Source organism: Lissotriton helveticus, chromosome 7, assembly GCF_964261635.1.
Source record: "Lissotriton helveticus chromosome 7, aLisHel1.1, whole genome shotgun sequence".
Classification (NCBI taxonomy): domain Eukaryota; kingdom Metazoa; phylum Chordata; class Amphibia; order Caudata; family Salamandridae; genus Lissotriton; species Lissotriton helveticus.
In genome coordinates this window covers 1613746475-1613765927 of record NC_136068.1, presented here as the reverse complement: position 1 = coordinate 1613765927, position 19453 = coordinate 1613746475, and the positions used below count along the sequence as shown (strand labels likewise).

At 47.9% G+C, this 19453-nt stretch overlaps 1 protein-coding gene across 7 annotated transcripts in view; it reads left to right on the top strand.

Moving 5' to 3' along the window:
* The first annotated feature begins 6200 nt into the window (after nt 1-6200).
* Nucleotides 6201-19453, top strand: part of SCAF1 (SR-related CTD associated factor 1) — a 438521-nt gene continuing 425268 nt past the window's right edge. The window contains exon 1 of one of the 7 annotated variants that reach the window (XM_078655270.1): nt 6201-6916. The gene's annotated coding sequence lies outside the window, so the exon portion shown is untranslated. The remainder of the gene's footprint in view (nt 6917-19453) is intronic. The other 6 variants (XM_078655274.1, XM_078655269.1, XM_078655271.1 and 3 more) reach the window with 6 other exon arrangements.

Here is a 19453-nt window from a genome sequence, read left to right as displayed (position 1 = left end):
CGTCCATAGTTTGGGTATTCCCAGCCATGGGTCCCATGCTCGCTGTGCCACTAGATTCAAGTTAGCCTGGCTGATGAGGGGTCCCAGGATGCTTATTTCCAGTCCAGGCAGGACCTGGCTTGGCAGTTCTTGCTGGACTGATCCCATGAGAAGCAGTGTCAAGGCTGATTTGCATATGGCTGGGTCTAAACTAGGGTGGCGTGATAAGAACAATGGATTAAACTCAGATCTTTGTGACAGGGTGAATGTTCAGCATTCCGTCCATCATTTGTTATTTTTGAATTTGTCACCCTAAGTGAGAAGAGTATGTCCAGACGTGGGTCCCTTGCTCGCTGTGTCACTGGATTCAAGCTAGCCTGGTTGATGAGTGGTGATGTCCCAAAACCAGTCCAAGGATACTTGTTTCCATTCCAGGGAGGACCTGCTTGGCAGTTCGGGCTCAACAGCTCCCCATGAAGAGCAAAGTTGAGACTGATTTGCATATGGCTAGGTCCAAACTGGGGTGGCTTGGTGAGCAAAAGAACGATGGATTAAACCCAGATCTTTGTGACTAGGGGTGAATGTTTGCATTGTTCATCAATCCGTCCATCTGTTGTTCTATTTAGGTTTCGCCTAGGCAGCGCGCATGCGCTGTCTCTCCGAGACATCAAGTAATCTTTATCAGGTGTGAAACTCTGCCTTTTGACGGGGAATTTCTCCTGCCACTTGCCATTTGTAAACACTGGCATTATTTTTCTTAGAGGGCTTATAATTGGATGTAGATCTGCTACATCACTTCCATTTATTCTGGAAGCAGCAACGCCTAACTACAGTTTCCGTCCGCTCTTGTGGTTAATGTGTGTCGGAGGGGAACTTTCTTAACAATACACAGACCGAGAAGCCCGCACCCAGGCTTCCGCATTGACCTCCTGGTGTGCGCAAGTCCATTCCACTGCGGTGTCATGGAAGCTGCTTCAAACAAGGACGGCAACCTATGCTGACGACACGCAGCTGGCGGTCGTACTGAGTGGGAACTCCGACCTTGACGCCCCCAGATTCCAGGATGGACTCCTGGCGGTGGCTAGCTGGATGAATGCCAACTGCCTCCAGCTTAATGCTAAAAAAACTGAGGTCATGATTGTGGGCAAGAGGACTGATCTCTGGGGTGACACATGGTGGCCCCCTGAACTGGGCGCAACTCCTATTCCAGTCTCAGAGATAAAAAAACTTGGAGTTTGGCTAGATCCTGCCCTCAGTTTTTGTGCCCACACTAAGAAAGTGGCGGCAACCTGTTTTGGCATCTTACGAGGATTGAGACCTATTCTGAGGTTCTTCGATGCCACTACCAGGCAGCTGGTTATACAGGCATCCATACTATTTCGGCTCGACTACGCCAGTTCGCTCCTGTTGGGGGCCAACCAGGCTGAAATTGCCCGGATGCAACGTGTCCAGAACGCCACAGCTAGAGCATTGGTAGGCTTACCGAGGTTCTGCTCTGCGGAAAATACCATCCGTTCTCTGCACTGGCTGCCTATGGCACAGAGGAACCATTTTAAGACCCTGTGCCTAGCTTTCAAGATCCTCAAGCTGGCCTTTTCCCCAGATCCTTGATAACCTTCTGGTGCCTTATGTGCCTACGCGCTCTTTAAGATCTTTGGGTCAAAACCTGGTGGTGGTCCCTCCGTTCAGGTTGTGCAGGGCTGGAGGTCGATCCTTTCGGGTTTTGGCTGCTAAACTGTGGAACTCTCTTCCGTCCCACATTCGTGAACTTGATGAGATTCTGAAGTTTAGGAGGGCTATTAAAACGTACTTGTTCCCTCATTCATCTTAGTTCTTTGATCTCTGCGCTGCTGTCTTTGCTCTGCTGTGTTGTGTTTGGGTACTCTTTCTGAAGCGCCGGGACGCCCCTTGGCTGGGGCAGCTGTGCGCTATAGAAGTGTTATTAACATAACATAACATAACATCTCCTGAAGGAGTACTCCGGTGCAGCTGCACTACTTGCAGGAGGAGCAGGAAAGTGCAGGTGGCTCCACTGCCCTTGCTGCCTCCATAACAGCCGACCCTATACCACTGTGCCCAACAGCGCTCTACAGTTCGCTCTCCCTGCTATTGACACCGTGCAGGGTTTGCATTGTTTGCGCGCCTCCAGGACCTGGCTGCAGTTCCCCAGCACCGACATGCGTTCTTCCTCCCAGCTTCGCAGTGCACACTGCGGCCACTCCTCCAGGCCGCCTCCTCTCAGCCACCTCTGCCGGTGTGTGGAGCGACCAGAAGCACAGTCACCCGCGACCTCCTCACCTTGCCTGCAGCTCTCCCAGAGGTTGCAGCTCCATGTCGTGGCCAAAGATACTTATAGGCTTTGAATTGAATGCGGCCTCCCTGAAGGTTGCCCCCCCAAAACCCTCTCTGCCCCACTGCACTGGAGGGGCCTCAATTAAGCCCCTGTTCCTCGTTCCTGGCTCAGAACCTAATTATCCTTGGTCAGACAGCATTGAGAAATAATTAATAATGTATTTATGTGTAAGATGTCCACGGATCGCTAGGGGAGAGTTCCTAGGACATTTCGGCTGCTTCTTTTGGACCTCAGCAGAGGTAAGAGTGTTTTGCTTCCCTGTTTACGTTATGCCTCTTCCAGATGATATGCAAAGTGCTTTGAGGTCCGCCTGGGGCATATGATTCCCTGAGGTCCCCAGGGATCCCTTTTTGTCCAAGAATGCATCTGTGGAAGTGTAACTTTATGGTATTCCATTAGTATTTTTGTTACATTTTCATTTGCATTTATATAGCGCATAAATCACCCGAAGGTCTCAGAGCGCTTGCAGAGAACCTCCAGACAGAGAACCCAGAACAGGGCAAAGGACAGGGCTAGAAGAGCCAGGTTTTTAGCTGTCTGCGGAATCTCAGGCAATCGGGTTCTGTCCTAATCTGGAGGGGCAGGGAGTTCCAGGCTTCAGGAGCTGTTTTGCTAAATGCCCTGTCACCGTTTCTGGCCGTACGTTCCCTAGGGACACTTAGGAGAGAGTTGCTGGATGATCTAAGCGTTCTCGCCGGGTGGTAGACCTTTAGCTTTTGTTCTAGGTATGTTGGACCATGACCATTAATAGATTTATGGACCAGGCAAAACAATTTGAACTTTATACGCTTTTGTATTGGGAGCCAGTGCAAGTACATACATCAAATTAAATTTTGTTAGGAAAGGTATTGTATTGAATTGAAGAACTCGCATAAAATGGGACAGTCAGGGCACTAATATAAACTAATTGAAACACAATCATCCATAAAGCCCCCCCCCACACCGTCCCCTAATATACGAACTAACGCCAGCGCTTTAACGTATTTATTACCAATCACATGTCTATAATTAGACCACAATCCATGGATGTGTGTCATAGGTGTCGGCTGACACCTCTCCGGACATTGTTTCCAATTGGATCCCGATGTATTAAGATCCACAATCTTCGGCTGTCACCCCTTCCCTCTTGTCCTGATAAAGACCCGCCTCTGATGCCTAATAAGCTGCACATCTGGTAAGGGTCGAAACATTGACGTTATTATCTCTATTAGTCTACGCAATTCCCCCTTCTTGTACTGGAAATCATAACCATTGTTGGGATTTATGCTTGCAAGACGCGCAATATCTCCCTGTGTTATGTTTATGTCATATGTCAATTTTTGTCACTTTTGTACAGCACTTTGCCACATAATCACTATCAGTCACTAAGTGTACACTGTAGCCATCTGTGTTCTTTCGCCGTATGTGCCTAATGTCACAGACAGCCATTTCATTTATCTGTATATATATATATAATCCAAAAGTAAAGAAATACATTTTTTGCATAAACAAGTTGTTGTTCTTGGTGTGTTACATGGTGATATGAATTGGACATATTTCTTTTATGTATTTAATACCTTGTGCAAACCAGTTGAACTTCCCAACAGAACCATTTTTTCTCTAGTGTACTTACCCAGGTTCTGAGGGCTACTGGGTTACCCCATTATCATTAATGTCAAAATAACAGGGGCATCCAGTGAGATTTACCACACTTAATTCTGTTTATAATTTTTACAGATTCTAGGCCAAAATCAGAAAGTTTTTTGTTCAAGGCATACTCGGTGAGATCATGCGACTTTAATTTAGAGAAAATAGAACAAGCATTTACAATGCAATCGGTTTCGCATTTGTAAGAGATTATGCTATTGGCATTGTAAATGAGAATGCCTTTTATTTATTTGTTCTAAAAACCAACACATTAATAAAAGGCATTGTAATCTACAATGCCAATAGCTCAAACTCTAGTAAATGCAAGACCTCTTGCATTGCAAATGCTTGTTTAATTTGTCACCCTAAGTGAGATTGGTCTGCCCAGACATGGGTCCCATGCTCGCTGCGCCACTGGACTCAATCTAGCCTGTCTGATGAGGGGATATGCCCCAAAATGTCCCAGGATGCTTATTTCTAGTAAATGAGGGACCTGGCTTGGCAGTTTGGGCTGGACTGTTCCCATGATGCGCAGTCAAGACTGATTTGCATATGGCTGGGTCCAAACTGGGATGGCTTGGTGAGCAAAAGAAAGATAGATTAAACCCAGATCTTTGTGAATGGGGGTGAATGCATTGTTCAGCATTCTGTCCATCGTTTGTTCTTTTTTAATTTGTCACCCTAAGTGAGATGGGTATGCCCAGACATGGGTCCTGTGCTCACTGCGCCACTGGACTCAAACTGGCCTGGCTGACGGGTGGTGATGCCCCGAAACTGGTCCCAGGATGCTTGTTTCCGATGCAGGGAGGACATGGCTTGGCAATTTGGGCTGGACTGTTCCCATGATGAGCACAGTCAAGACTGATTTGCAAATGGCTGGGTCCAAACTGGGGCAGCGTGGTCAGCAAAAGAACGATCGATTGAACCCAGATCTTTGTGACTGAGGGTGATTGTTTGCATTGCTCAACATTCCGTCCATCATTTGTTGTTTTTGAATTTTTCACCCTAAGTGAGGAGGATATGCCCAGGCATTGGTCCCGTGCTAGCTGCACCACTGGATTCAAGGTAGCCTGACTGATGAGGGGTGATGTCCCAAAAACCGGTCCCAGGATGCTTGTTTCCGGTCCAGGGAGGACCTGGCTTGGCAGTCCGGGCTTGACTGTTCCCATGAGGAGCACAGTCAAGACTGATTTGCATATGGCTGGGTCCAAACTGGGGTAGCGTCGTCAGCAAAAGAATGATGGTTCTTTGTGACTTGGGGTGAATATTTGCATTGTTCACCATTCCGTCCATTATTTGTTCTTTTGGAATTTGTCACACAAAGATCTTAGCAGCAGATGTCTTAACCCAGTAAGATATTTAAAAATGCAACCTCTTTCTGACCAATTAAGTAAACCAGAACAGGTTTACTGTCACATTTGTCTTTTAGGTCATTTATTTTCAACTGTGTTTAAAAAACACAAATGAATACGTTTACTGCCAGACTCTGTTTTTTAGTGGTGTGCCTAGAGGGGGTCTGATGGGGGTATGTGCCCCATCTCTATTTCTCCTGCCCCTCCCCGCAGCTACACAGCTATTCAATGTACGCTTTGCTACACACATTAAGTTTCCAGCTATGTTTCCTTGTGAAGCTGTGTTTGCTTATAATGTTTAACTCTGAATGTATATTATTGTGTATATATCTATATCAAAATATGCATATAGAGATATATAGAATGTCAGATTTAAATAGCGTGCGTGCGTGACCGTGTGTGTTGTGTGTGTATGCCATGTAGGTGGCTCTGCTACTTTTATCTGAAGCCCCATGTTCCCCCTCCCTAAAATTCACTTCACTCCTAGGAATGCGCTTTTCATGATTCCGCCGATTTACAGGTTCCCGTAGTCAATGTATTTCCTAATTCCAGCATTGGAGAAAATATAATCTAATGATCTACTGTCAAACGCTTCCGCACGTAAAAAAAAATAACACTTTTTTATTTAATGAGACTCCTATCATATTTTTACATGATGTTTCTTACTAGATTTTCTTGCCAGATATATTCAACTGGTGCACGGATTCTTAGAGCCAAGCCAGACCCTTGGCACTCTCTGGCTTGGCTCACATCGCCCTGTTAATTCACGATTTCTTCTCAGATTTGTCAAACCATGTTAAAATACGCATTGCTAAGGCACAGTATTAGAGAAACTCATATTTTGACAATGTACTACTACCTATTTAGCGATAAGTACTTCATATTCCTTTAGTTCTGTTCAAGCAACCTCGCGATCACTTTTGTTCCGTCATTGGAGCTGAATGTTAGCATTCTAGTTCTTATTTGGAATTAGTGTGTGTCATCGGTGCCCCTGGGGCACGGAGATTCTTTTAGCTTCCCGGGGTTTTCAACCAGAGCACAGTCTAGCCCTCAGACGCCGGAACCACTCAGTCTTTCTGGTTGGGACCACATATCCCAGAGTGCCCCCCTCGCGCTCAGTGGCAGCGGTCGGAGGAAGATGGCGGCCGCTGGAAAGACGGAGGAGCTGCTTTTGTTATAGAGGCCGCAGAACACAAGAGAGGGACAGGCTGGTGCATCCGGCGGCGGGGGTGCAGGCACCAGCGGCCCGGTAAGCGGTCGAGGGGACCTGGGAGGCGACAGTCTATCTCACAAGGCCTTCCAAGCTCTCTCGCAACTCGCGAGAGTATCCGGCAAAGGGAGGCGGCCTGCAAGTGGGCCACAGGAACAAATCTCCGGCTACCTCGCCGATCTACGGTCGGGCTTTCCTTCAGATGTGCCGACATCGGTCATAGATCGCCTTATGTGAGGTCAGAATCCTCATCGCATAACAAAAGCTGTGGGGCGAAGGGTGTACGCAAGCTTCGCTGAGGAGATCTCTGAGCCGGTTGTGTGACAGGACTGCCGAGGTGCGCTTTGCTGAGGCACACTTTGCTGATATTGCCTCACCGGTTTCCTTTCGTTTTTGGTGTGTGTTTATTTATTAGTTTTGGGATCAGTTTCTATTTTGTGCACGATTAATTGTTGAAGAGAATTTTGCCTCTTATTAACATTCTATGTGCTTTATGAATGCAAGCACATATGTATCAACTTCCTGTTATCATAGATCCAGCTTCTATGAACAGATCTTTCATGGCCAAATCGGTTGGAAATGTACGTGTAAACAATGTTGTGAAGTAAAAAAACGGTCCTTTAAAGGCGCTATTGAAGATGAAATGTAAAACAAAATTCCCCCTTTCTGAAGGTCGATGTTTTTTTTTGTTTTTTAAAAACTTGACATGTGATAATGACCATATATAACTGAGCATGTTAAAAAAGCATATCAACGTGTGCACAGTTTTTGCGTGTTCTACTGAGAAATTATTACATGATTTGTATTGAATCTTAAAAAGGGGATTGCAGGTTTTTATAGTCGTTAGCTGAACAGTATTTCTTTTGTTGACTATGCTATTTCCCAGATTGTTTCAAAATGAGGTCTAAGGTTGACTGTAAAATAGAAGTGAGAGTAGGTACCTCATATCAATTGTGCACTCACAATTGCTATGGTGCAACCGTTACGTATTTGGTACAACGTTCAACATTCAGATGCTCCGATTTTGTGTATCCCTGCTTCGCAGATTTTCATCTGTGGCTATCATTTACGATCGAGAGATATTTCCCATTTCCGCTACTTTCAATTTAAGTAAGTAATATTTTATTGTACAGTTAATAAAAACCATTGCAAAAAACCCAGCAGCGATAAAAACAGTTAAAAATGGAAGATAGCTGTAGCAGCCTAAGTTAGTTTTTGTGAGAAGTTAAAAACACCAATAAAAGGAAGATAGCTTCGCTTAAACAGTACTGAGAATTGAAATTTAAAAGAAAGGAAGGAAAGTTTTTTGGGGTGAATGATTGTCCGTCACTAAGGCATTGCTGCAGTTCCTCTGGGGCGAGTTCTTGTGGTTAACCTAGCCTCTTTTCCATTTTGTAGAGCGTTGCAGACCTCATTCCATTTTCAAAGGGATACTGTTCTTTGTCCCCATATGCTCGTGCCTTTTGGGAGCTCTGTCCGTGTTTATGCCAGTTAGTCAACTGTGCCTCTATGTGGATCGAGTGTTTTTTGCTCCAAGGGTGTGGAAGATACGGTTTCTTTGTCCATTTGTTCTTACTTTATATTGATTCTGGCTTCTATGGCTTTGATATATTTTACCAGTCGAGAGGCCATTTGGACTTCATCGCCTGAAAAGCAAGCCAAGACTGCTTGCCTGCAGGACCTGACAGTGGTCTCAACAGGTTCCTGCACTCTGCAGCATCTTAAAGAATGTAATGAGATGTATGATGTTTTCCTCATCGTTCCCGCACAGGCGGCATTTTGCTGGTTTTGGAGGTCGCAGCCAAGGGGCCATGTGGTCTGCGGAGGGCAGTACTCCTAGCCGGTGTTTCAGGAATACCTCTTTTGTTTTTTTGGTGAAGCTGGTCAGAAGATACGGTTGTGGTGCAAGCTTTTTGTAAGTGTGTACAGTTAGCCAGCCGTGTGCTCGCTCCGTCAGTAAGGCTTTATCCTGTAAGAGAGAATCTTTTCTGACGACATTGTTTACTGTTTTTTTAAAGCCTGCCAAAGTCCCTTGAAGATCCCACAGTTGTCGCGCCCCCAATTGCTTTATCGAGTCCTCCAGAAAAAGCCTTGCTGGGCTATTGTCTTTGCTTTGAAGTTATTTCCAGAGTAGTGCGTTCAGGGTATTTGCCTCTCCCCTACAGATTTTGTACCAGCTTTTGAGGTAAGCTCCCTTGCGCGACAGCTCTTCTTTTACCAACCCAAATTCAAGTCGAATTTGCGCCGGTGAGGTGTATCGCGGAAGTCCAAGAATCATGCGCATCGCTCTTGTTATTGTTCCGTTTACTGTTTCAGCGTCCCTGCCTCTCATTGCTTCACTTCCATAGGTTATGGATGGGATCAGTTTGGCTTGGATCAGCTTTATTAGTGGGGAGAGGTTTAGCCCAACAATTTCGTTTTTCAACTTTCTTAAAGATACAGCTGTCATTAGGCCTCTCTTTTTTAGGTCTCGCCTGTCGATGCGCATGCGCATCGAGCAAGGCGAGAGTATTGGCACTTATCCGCTCTTTATCCACACTGCAAGGAATCGTGGCGATTCCTTGCAGTGCACGAGAAATTTAAGCTCAATGCGCATGCGCATTGAGCTTAAATGCGCGTGCACATGCCCCCAGCCGCCTGCCTTGCCTACTCTCTCTCACAGCCTCCCCCAGCTCCGCCCCCTCACTACTTGATTGCACGGCCGCTAGGCCGTGCCTCCCCTACTCTCCTCCCCCCTCCTCCTCCTACTCTCCTCCCCTGCCTGCCTGCCGTGTCGCACCTCGCACCTCTCCCCTCTCCGCCCCCTCCCCTGCCCGCCGTGTTACGGTGAAAGGCTTGTTTTTTTTACCAGCGGGCAGTCTCTTGCCCTCGGCTGCTTCTATAAAATTGTCCGAGCTTAAATTAGGGCGCGGTCTGCTGGGACGCTTAGCCCTCTCTTTAAGTTTGTCTTAAAAACATTCCACGCTCTGCCTCTGTCACATACTGCCCCCCGCCCATGCTGTGCGCTAAAAATCAACATTTCTGCCCTTCTCGCACTGATAGTCTGCCCCATGCTAAGTGTCCCTCTCAACCCAAGTACTCTGCGCGCCACGCTGTCTCCTGCCCACGCTCTGCCTCTCAGTCACATGCTGCCTTCTCCGTTCCCCCAACACCGTCCATGCTGTGCACCACTCTGTCCGCCCCATGGCACGCTCTGCTCCTTTCACATATTGCCTCTGATCCCCCACCCCCGTCCATACTATGTGCCCCTCTGACCCCACATTCTTGCTGCGTCCCACTCTGCCCACGCTCTGCCTCTGTCACATACTGCCCCCGCCCATGCTGTGCGCTAAAAATATGCATTTCTGTCCCTCTCACGCTGCTACTCTGTCCCATGCTATATGTCGCTGTGTTCCCAAGTACGCTGCGCGCCACGCAAAAGTCAGTCTGGCCGTGGGGAATCCTAGCACTTCATCAGCTCTCCATTGATGTGGCCGCTCCTCTCCCCTGCCCCCCCCCCCATATCATCACACTTCAAAGGAATGCGCTCCGCTCCCCCGCCTCCCCCACAGCAATGCCGAGAGCTTGTTGTTTATAGTCTCCATTTACCACATGTTTATTGTGGCTTTAGTTTAGGGATTACCATAGTAACACGTGTACCCCACTGGGACTTACAGGGTCTGTTGGCCACTCGCTCATTATGGCTCCGTCTAAAATGGATTCCCAGTCATGGTGTTCTAGACTGTGGCTTGAGGGCACCGTGAGCCTTGAGTTTAATTTTGCTTCATCTTAGATTTCCGTAGATATATGTATGCTGCGCTTTGGGTTTGCCTAGCTCTATCTTTAGCTCTTGCGGACTTTGTAGTGTGTTCATGAGGTTGTGCAGTAGAGCATGTAGTGTGTGTCTATGTCTTACGGACTGCTTCGTAGTCCAGCAGAAGGAACATTTGCTCTCCATGCAATGTGCTTATTGTCTATCTATGACAAATTGTGTGCAGATCTGATCGGGCCGATGTTCACAGCTCTGCCGCTGCAGTGTGTTCAGAGAGAGCACATCCAGTCTTCAGGTCTGTAACTAGTGACTAATTCCAGCCTTGGTCGGAGTAGAGAGTATACAAATGTCAAGATCGACTTGCTAGCTGCAATGATGTCTGCCCTGCCACCATTTACTTCGGACCCTCACTCACCCTCACTCACCCTCACAACCCTCTCACCCTCACTCACTCTCACCCCCTCACTCACCTCACTCACTCTCACCCCTCACTCACCCCCTCACCTTCACTCACCCCCTCACCCCCTCACCTTCACTCACCCCCTCACCCCCTCACTCACCCCCCTCACCCCCTCACCCCCTCACTCACCCCCTCACCCTCACTCACCCTCTCACCCACCCTCTCACCCACCCCCTCACACGCCCTCACCCCCTCACACCGCCACCCCCCCACTCAGAATGCACAGCCCCTCACCCGCCCTCACCCACTCACAACGCCACACTCCCTTAGAATGCACACCCCCTCACCCACCCCCTCACTTCCCCTCACCCTCTCCCTCACACCGCCACACCCCCTCAGAGCCCTCACTCTCACTCACCCTCACTCACTCACCCCTCACCCTCACTCACTCACCCTCACTCACCCTCACTACCCTCTCACCCTCACTCACTCTCACAACCCTCTCACCCTCACTCACTCTCACACCCTCACTCACCTGACTCACTCTCACCCCCTCACTCACCCCCTCACCCTCACTCACCCCCTCACTCACCCCCTCCCTCACCCCCTCACTCACCCCCTCACCCTCACCCACCCTCTCACCCACCCTCTCACCCTCACACACACCCACCCTCTCACCCTTACACACACCCTCACGCCCTCACCCCCTCACACCGCCACACACCCTCAGAATGCACACCCCCTCACCCTCACACGCCCTCACCCCCTCACACCGCCACACACCCTCAGAATGCACACCCCCTCACCCTCACACACCCCCTCACTCCCCCTCACCCTCCTCACCCTCTCCCTCACACCGCCACACCCCCTCACACCCCCTCACTCTCACACCCCCTCGCTCTCACTCCCCCTCACTCTCACTCCCCCTCACTCTCACTCCCCCTCACTCTCACTCCCCCTCACTCTCACTCCCCCTCACTCTCACTCCCCCTCACTCTCACTCCCCCTCCCCCTCACTCCCCCTCACCCCCCTCACCCACACACCCCCTCACCCTCACACCCCTCACCCTCACACCCCCTCACCCTCACACCCCCTCACCCTCACACACCCTCCCCCACACACCCCCTCACCCACACACCCCCTCACCCACACACCTCCTCACCCACACACCCCCTCACCCACACACCCCCTCACCCACACACCCCCTCACCCACACACCCCCTCACCCACACACCCCCTCACCCACACACCCCCTCACCCACACACCCCCTCACCCACACACCCCCTCACCCACACACCCCCTCACCCACACACCCCCTCACCCACACACCCCCTCACCCACACACCCCCTCACCCACACACCCCCTCACCCACACACCCCCTCACCCACACACCCCCTCACACTCACACCCCCTCACCCACACACCCCCTCACTCACACCCCCTCACCCTCACACCCCCTCAGACCCCCTCAGACCCCCTCACCCTCACACACCCTCACACACCCTCACACACCCTCACACACCCTCACACACCCTCACACACCCTCACACACCCTCACCCTCCCTCACCCCTGCACGCCTCTCACCCCTGCACGCCTCTCACCCCTGCACGCCTCTCACCCCTGCACGCCTCTCACCCCTGCACGCCTCTCACCCCTGCACGCCTCTCACCCCTGCACGCCTCACACTGCTGCACGCCTCACACTGCTGCACGCCTCACACTGCTGCACCCCGCACACTGCTGCACGCCGCACAACACCACCATATCACTCTGGGACGGCGCCACATCACTCTGGGACGGCACATCCACCGCCACATCCACCACATCCACCACCACTACATCCACCACCCCATCCACCACCACCACCCCATCCACCACCACCACCGCATCCACCACCACCACCACATCCACCATCAACACATCCACCGCATCCACCACCACATCCACCATCACCACCACATCCACCACCACATCCACCACCACATCCACCACCACCTCCACATCCACCGCCACATTCACCACCGCATCCACCACTGCATCCACCACCACATCCACCACCACATCCACCACCACCACATCCACCGCATCCACCACCACATCAACCACACCCACCACCACCACATCCACCACCACATCCACCACATCCACCACCACATCCACCGCATCCACCACCACCACATCCACCACCTCCGCATCCACCACCACATCCACCACCACATCCACCACCAACACATCCACCACATCCACCACCACATCCCACCACATCCACCGCATCCACATCCACCACCACATCCACCACCACATCCACCACCACATCCACCACCACCACATCCACCGAATCCACCACCACATCCACCACCACATCCACCATCACCTCCACATCCACCGCCACATCCACCGCCACATCCACCACCACATCCACCACCACCACATCCATCACATGCACCACCACCGCATCCACCACACCCACCACCACCACATCCACCACACCCACCACCACCACATCCACCGCATCCACCACATCCACCACCACATCCACCACATGCACCACCACCGCATCCACCACCACATTATTTACAAAATTAAAAGCCATTGTTATTTGTAATATCAATACATCTAAGTCACGTAAATACAACACACATTGCATTACAAATGCTATAGGTGTCACATTTGCGAAAGTTAAAACTATTGACATTGTAACTGACAAAGCTATTAATTTTACTATTTTCAAAACCAACACATAAATAAAAAAAGTGTCATTAACAATACCAATCACTCAAACTTTCCTAATGCGAGACCTATTGCATTTCCAATGCTTGTTAATTCCTCTCGTTGTGATGTGAAACTTCCCCTGTTGTCTATGATTACTCCTATATAGCGATATTTGTTTGTGACTTCCAATTTCTTTTCGTCCATAAACCAACTGTGTGTTGATTTCTTTTTGCAATGGTTAAGGCACATGACTTTTGTTTTGTCATAGTTGATGCTAAGTTTGTTTAGTTTGGAGTATTGCGCAGTGATGTCAAGGAGCCACTGTAGGCCTATCGGGGTCCGGCTAATTAGCACTAGGTCGTCTGCATAAAATAGGTTGGACAGCTGGAAACCTCCTAGTTTAGGTGCGTGAGAGTTGTTTTCATTTAGTGTGGTTGATAATTCGGCCATAAAGAGATTGAATAGAGTTGGCGCTAACAAGCATCCTTGCTTTACTCCTGTACTAGTTGGAATTTTCTTGGTTAGGAAGTCCCCTGCTCCTAATTTGACCTGAACCCAGGTATCACTGTGCAGAAGAATTAGTTGGTTGAGCAGTGTTGAAGGGATTTGCATTCTCTTTAGTTTTTTCCACAGGAGATTTCTATTTATGTGGTCGAAGGCGGAGCTGTAGCCGATAAAGCACAGATATAAAGATTGTTTTGCCTCTAGCGTTGTATCAATCAGAAGTGAAAGGGCTAATATGTTGGTGGTCGTCCCCATGTTTCTCCTGAAGCCTGTTTGATTGAGTGGTATTGCTGAATTTTCATCCGCCCATGATGTTAGCTCTTGAAGTAAGAGGCCAGCGTAGTATTTTGCCTCATTGTCGAGTAGGGATATGAGGCGATAGCTTCTTGGGTCATTTCGGTCTCCATTTTTGAATATTGGAGAGATAATTGCTCCTCTCCATGAGTGTGGGATTATTGTAGCCTGCCATATATTTTCAAGCATTGGTTTAAGGACAGCGGCTCAGTATTCTGGCTCTTGTTTGAATACGATTGGGGGTATGCCATTTGGGCCAGGTGCTCCCTCTCTTTTCCCTTTTGAGATCCTATTACATATTTGTTGGTTCGTGATTAATAGTTCCTCGTCACCTGCTCTGGATTCTTGGGGCGAGGGCTTCTGTTCTTTACAGCTGGATTTAGTGATACAAGATTTTTTCCGCGGTTCCTGGGGGTCATTGAAGTGTGAACTGAGGTAAGTTGTCCAAGCCTCTTCCGTCACGTGGGATTCGATCCCCTGGCTTCGTTCACTAATCAGGCTGTTGATCTTTTGCCAGAACTGTGCGCTGTTATTTGTTTTCACGTCGTATAGGAGTTTTCCCCAAAAGGCCTCTTGTGCGTCTTTTTTTAGTTGCCATAATAGTTTCCTGCGGCTGCCTTTTAGCTGTATCAGTGCTTGGCGCGCGGTGGGATCTGTTTTTACTCTCCGCAAAGTGATGTTAATCTGCGTCTTCAACCTTTTTAGCCATGTATCATTTCTAAAGTTGTAGATGCTCTTGTGTTACGCGGCGTAGCCCTTTCCATCCGGCTTTATGTTTCTAGTTTTTTTTCCGGCTGTGTCTCTCAGATTTTTTGTAAAAGCCTCCCAGCATGTAATTACGTTTGGGGATGCGGATTGAGCCTCTTTCTTCTAGCACTTGTTTTGCTTGTAATAGGAGGTTTTTTGGGGGCTTTGGTTTTACACTTTATCCGTCTTTCATTTGTTGTGAAGTCCGTGCCTAGTTTGCTGACACCCCCGAAGACTTGGTATTGCTGGTGCATCTATTGTAGTTTCCTGGGGGAGGTGATCGCTGAGGTCCGTCGTGCGAATGTGAAAATCTCTTACCCTTTCGTACAGACTGCGAGAGAAGAATGTGAAATCAATTGTGGAGCTTGCCGTTGTGCTGTGAAATGTTGCAGATTGTGGGCGATCTCCGGGAAATCTGCCATTAAGTGCCCTGAAGCCCAGCTCTTCAAATTTGACCAGCAGACTCCTGGCGGTTTTCGTACTTCTGCCTCCCGAAGTGCGATCTTGATGATTCTGCTCCCAGGCAAACAGATCCTCCTCATCAGTGCTTTCAGGAACCGAGATGCCGAGCATATTTAGGTTAAAGTCCCCTGTGATGATTATGCTGTTCGTGTTCTCAGATTTTATTAATTTTGCAACTTCTTCCTTCAGCTGTTGTGCTCCCTTGATTTTCTCCCTCGGATGCAAGTAGAGGTTTATTAAGATTATGTCTTCTTTTTTTATTCTGTTCACGAAGTGACAGTTGCAAGACTTGCATTGCATTTGGGTGGGTTAGCTTGTACGCCAGTGCTACTGTTTTAGCTATCAATTGTATTGCACTGTATGTTGCAAGACCTCCTTTCTTATGTCCAAACGGCGAGCTCTGCGTGGGCGGAACGCAGTTCAGATTGAATCCTGACAGTGCCGGAGGGGAATCTGACCAGGTTTCTTGCAGTGAGATGATGGCGAATCTTTGCAGGTAGGTATTTAGTTCTGCGTCCGAGAACTTGTCTCCTAAGCCATTGATGTTCCAAGAGCATTAGCTGACAGTACTAAAATTTTTTGCTGTTTTTGCATTGCTTTGTCATTCATTTGTATCTTTTGTATTTATTGTCCTTGATAGCCAGCTCCAGTTATACTCGGGCGGATTGTCGGTGTCCGATGTTCTCTTGTAGGACTGTTCTTGATGGCCTGGGTTCTCGGTTGTTTTGCTTCGAGCCCCTCTTAAAACTGTGTTCTGGTGTGATTGTTCCTTTGCTCTTATCCTCAGCTGGCTGACAAGTAGTAAAGGATCGGGGTATCTTGGTTTCGAGAAAGGTTGTAGTTTTATTCCCCAGCAGTCGAACTTTGCTTTTTCTTTTAGTAGTCTTAGTAGTCTCTCCGGGAATTCTGCTGTCGCCCATACAGTTTTTGTTGATTCTACTCTGAGTGTTCCCGATGGTTCTGTAAATTCTACTGATTCCAGGTCGCTAGATGTAATATCTTTGAGGCTATCTATGGTTTTCAGTAGTCGTAGGATGTTCCCCCTGTTTAGGATGTCCATTGGGCCCCTAGATTGATACTCTGGATGGAACGTTATTGAGGTCATACCAGTTTGCCCCATGTCCTGTGTCCGACCGTTATCTACGTTATCGATTGAATCCTTCGCTTGACCTTGAAGATCCTCCGCCCCTACTATGTCGTTTGTCAACCATTTTACAACTTTTCGTCGGTTTTTGTCTGGCCGTACTTGCTGAGGTCGATGCGCACAGCTCGGGGCTTTCTCCAGGTTGTGCAATTTCCTTTATCAGAAGTGGATTTTTGGAATATCCTCGGTCTTGGGGTGGGCTACTTTCATTGTTTTCCTTAATAGTTGAGATTGTGGCTTCCTGTTGATTGTGCCCTCTATCAGTTGAGTTTGAGGCTTCTTGCGAGTTATACCCCCTTTCAGTGTCATCGCTTTTGGCCTTCTGCCTTGCTACTTTCAATTGACCACTGCTGGCTGCCCTTCTTGTGGTGTGGATCTCTATGCCATATCATTTACGTACTTTGTCTGCTTCTATCAAACTCGTGATAGACCGAGCTATTCATTTTAAGACATAATCTTAGCGAGGTACTTCCAGAATGCAGTAAGCAAATGTCTCTTTCTGATTTGAAGATTTTAAATGTTACGTTTTACACCCTGGAAGTGACTGTTAAGACATAAGTAGGGCCTACACTTTAGTGATGTATTTGTTTTGTTTTCGTGCCATTCGCCTTTTTTTTTTTTTTTACTATTATTATTATTTTTTAGATCTTTTAATTAAGGAACATAAAACGGAAAATCGGCCAAAGCGCCGCACCACATCATAATCGTATATCAGCAGATAGGCAATCGGCATCAATACATTACAGACCTATTTCACAACAGTTGTTCCTCTGACAGATAACCGAAACTTCAGCAACGTAGATATCAAGAAGGAGACACAGTTGCTCTCACCTGAGTGAGGGAGGTACACAGGCCCCCTCTATAATCATTCCAGTTGCCTCACAATTTCTCCCACTTTTTTGGACAGCCCTTCCCTTCCCTTCATAAATCACTTTCTCAGCTATCCTGCACCAGTCCATGTCTCGCTTCCAGTCTCTTAGGTATAGTGCCATCTTTGCCCCCCACAATCATGCAGTATTACGCTTGGTGATCGCCAAGCCCAGGGTTATCCGGTTTCGTCCCATACGATTCAAATCAGTTGCGTACCAAATATTGAGCAAGCACCACTGCGGAGAGTGGCCTCTTACTGCCGCACAGGCTGTTCATTCAATTTACTGCAGATTCCCAATTGATCCGCACAGTAGGGCAATCCCAAAAGATATGATGGAAGGTATCTAGCTGTCCATACAGCTAGCGGCAGTTTGCATCTTTTGCCCAACCCATTTTCACCAAGATGATGCATGCATAGTATGACCTATTTAGTATCTTTAGCTGTACTAAGCGAAACCCCCAACCTAATCGCTATCTCTCTCGGGAAGGCAAGGGCTTCAGGCTATTCTTCGTCCTCTAAATCTAGGTTCCAGTAGATGGAGTGTGTTAAGGGAGTTGTTAATCAGTTTGCTGTACGTAAGTGAAGTTGCCTTGCAGGGCATATACTTGTCAAGTAGTCTGTCTTTCAAAGGGGATGATTCAGGTAGTTTGTCGCCTTGGGTAATTACCGCTCGGAGGGCATGTCAGACTTCCAGGTAACAGAAGGTCTCGGTAGGAGCTAATTGATGGTAGCGCAGTAGGTTGGTGAACGAAACAATGTCTCACCGGGACCATAGATCACCCACCCTGGAAAGGCCAATAGGATCCCACTTGTCAAACAATGGTTACCTACCCATGGTACCCAAAGCTTCGGAATCCCACAAGGGGGTGGCTTTGGTTAACCTTCCCTTACATCCCAGGGCTGTGAGTATAGTATGCTAGATTGTAACCACCGTAGGTCCCTGGAGTGTCAAGTGTCGTTGTCTAGAAGAGCGGCCCCGCAAATATCCTCCGGGTTGTAAATCTCAGAAGTCTATTAGAAAATGCTGGTTCATACACTGGGGGGTGTACCTATTGATTAATAGTTGTAAGTTGAGGGGCCCAGTAGTACTTCTCGATATCGGGAAGTGCTATGCTTGCTGGTCTCTCATCCCATGACAGCCTTTTGAGAGCCAACTCTATGGCCTGAAAATAGGCAGATGGAATCGAGTATGGTATGTTGTGTAGTACATAAAGTAAATGAGGCAGGGCTGTTTAAGATTAAGGGCAATAAAGTGTCCAGGAATAAAGCCGGATTGATCAGGATGGGTTTGCCATTCACTTTTAAATTTACCCAAAAAAATCCTCCTGCTTGGGTCTAATAGAAAGTGAGTTGAAAGGAACTGTGATTGAAATCTAGGAAATGTCCCACTTGAATTTCAGATAAAATAATGTAAAAAGTGAGAATATTCTTTTAATATTTACGTGCCCAAATGATATTCTCTGAGGCCCTCATTGAGGTACAAAAATTTCCTAAACTGATCAACACATTATTCACATTTATCAACAGTCCCGTTTGATAATTTCAGCCATACTGTATCACAGTATGGAAATAATGCCTGTTTACTACAAGCCAATGCTGATGGGGGCTGCACAAAGGAGTGGACATTCACAGAAGCTGTTTCCTTTAAATTATCCCCCCATTCGATGGCCTAAAACTGTGGTACTACCATGTGTTCCCATTTCAATAATTACTGCATCAGTGAAGCTGTCTCCAATGGCCTCTCAAAACGAGGATCGTAATGCTGAAAAAGTCAGCTGATAAGCTTTGGTGTCGGGCTAATAGATAATATCAAGCACAGCAGTGGTTACACATCTCTTAAACATCTGCCTGGATAAAAAGACGTGTTTATATGGAGTGTGTCCCATGTCATTTTGGTGCACAATGAAGTGAGCCTGGTAGTTTACGTTTTTACTTTCACTCTTTATACAGTTCAGAAGTTGGTGTTGGGTCAGTACAGAAAGAAAATTAATTACTATTCTCAAATTTGCAGGTACTGAGTTAGATATATTCCTTTAAAAAATATG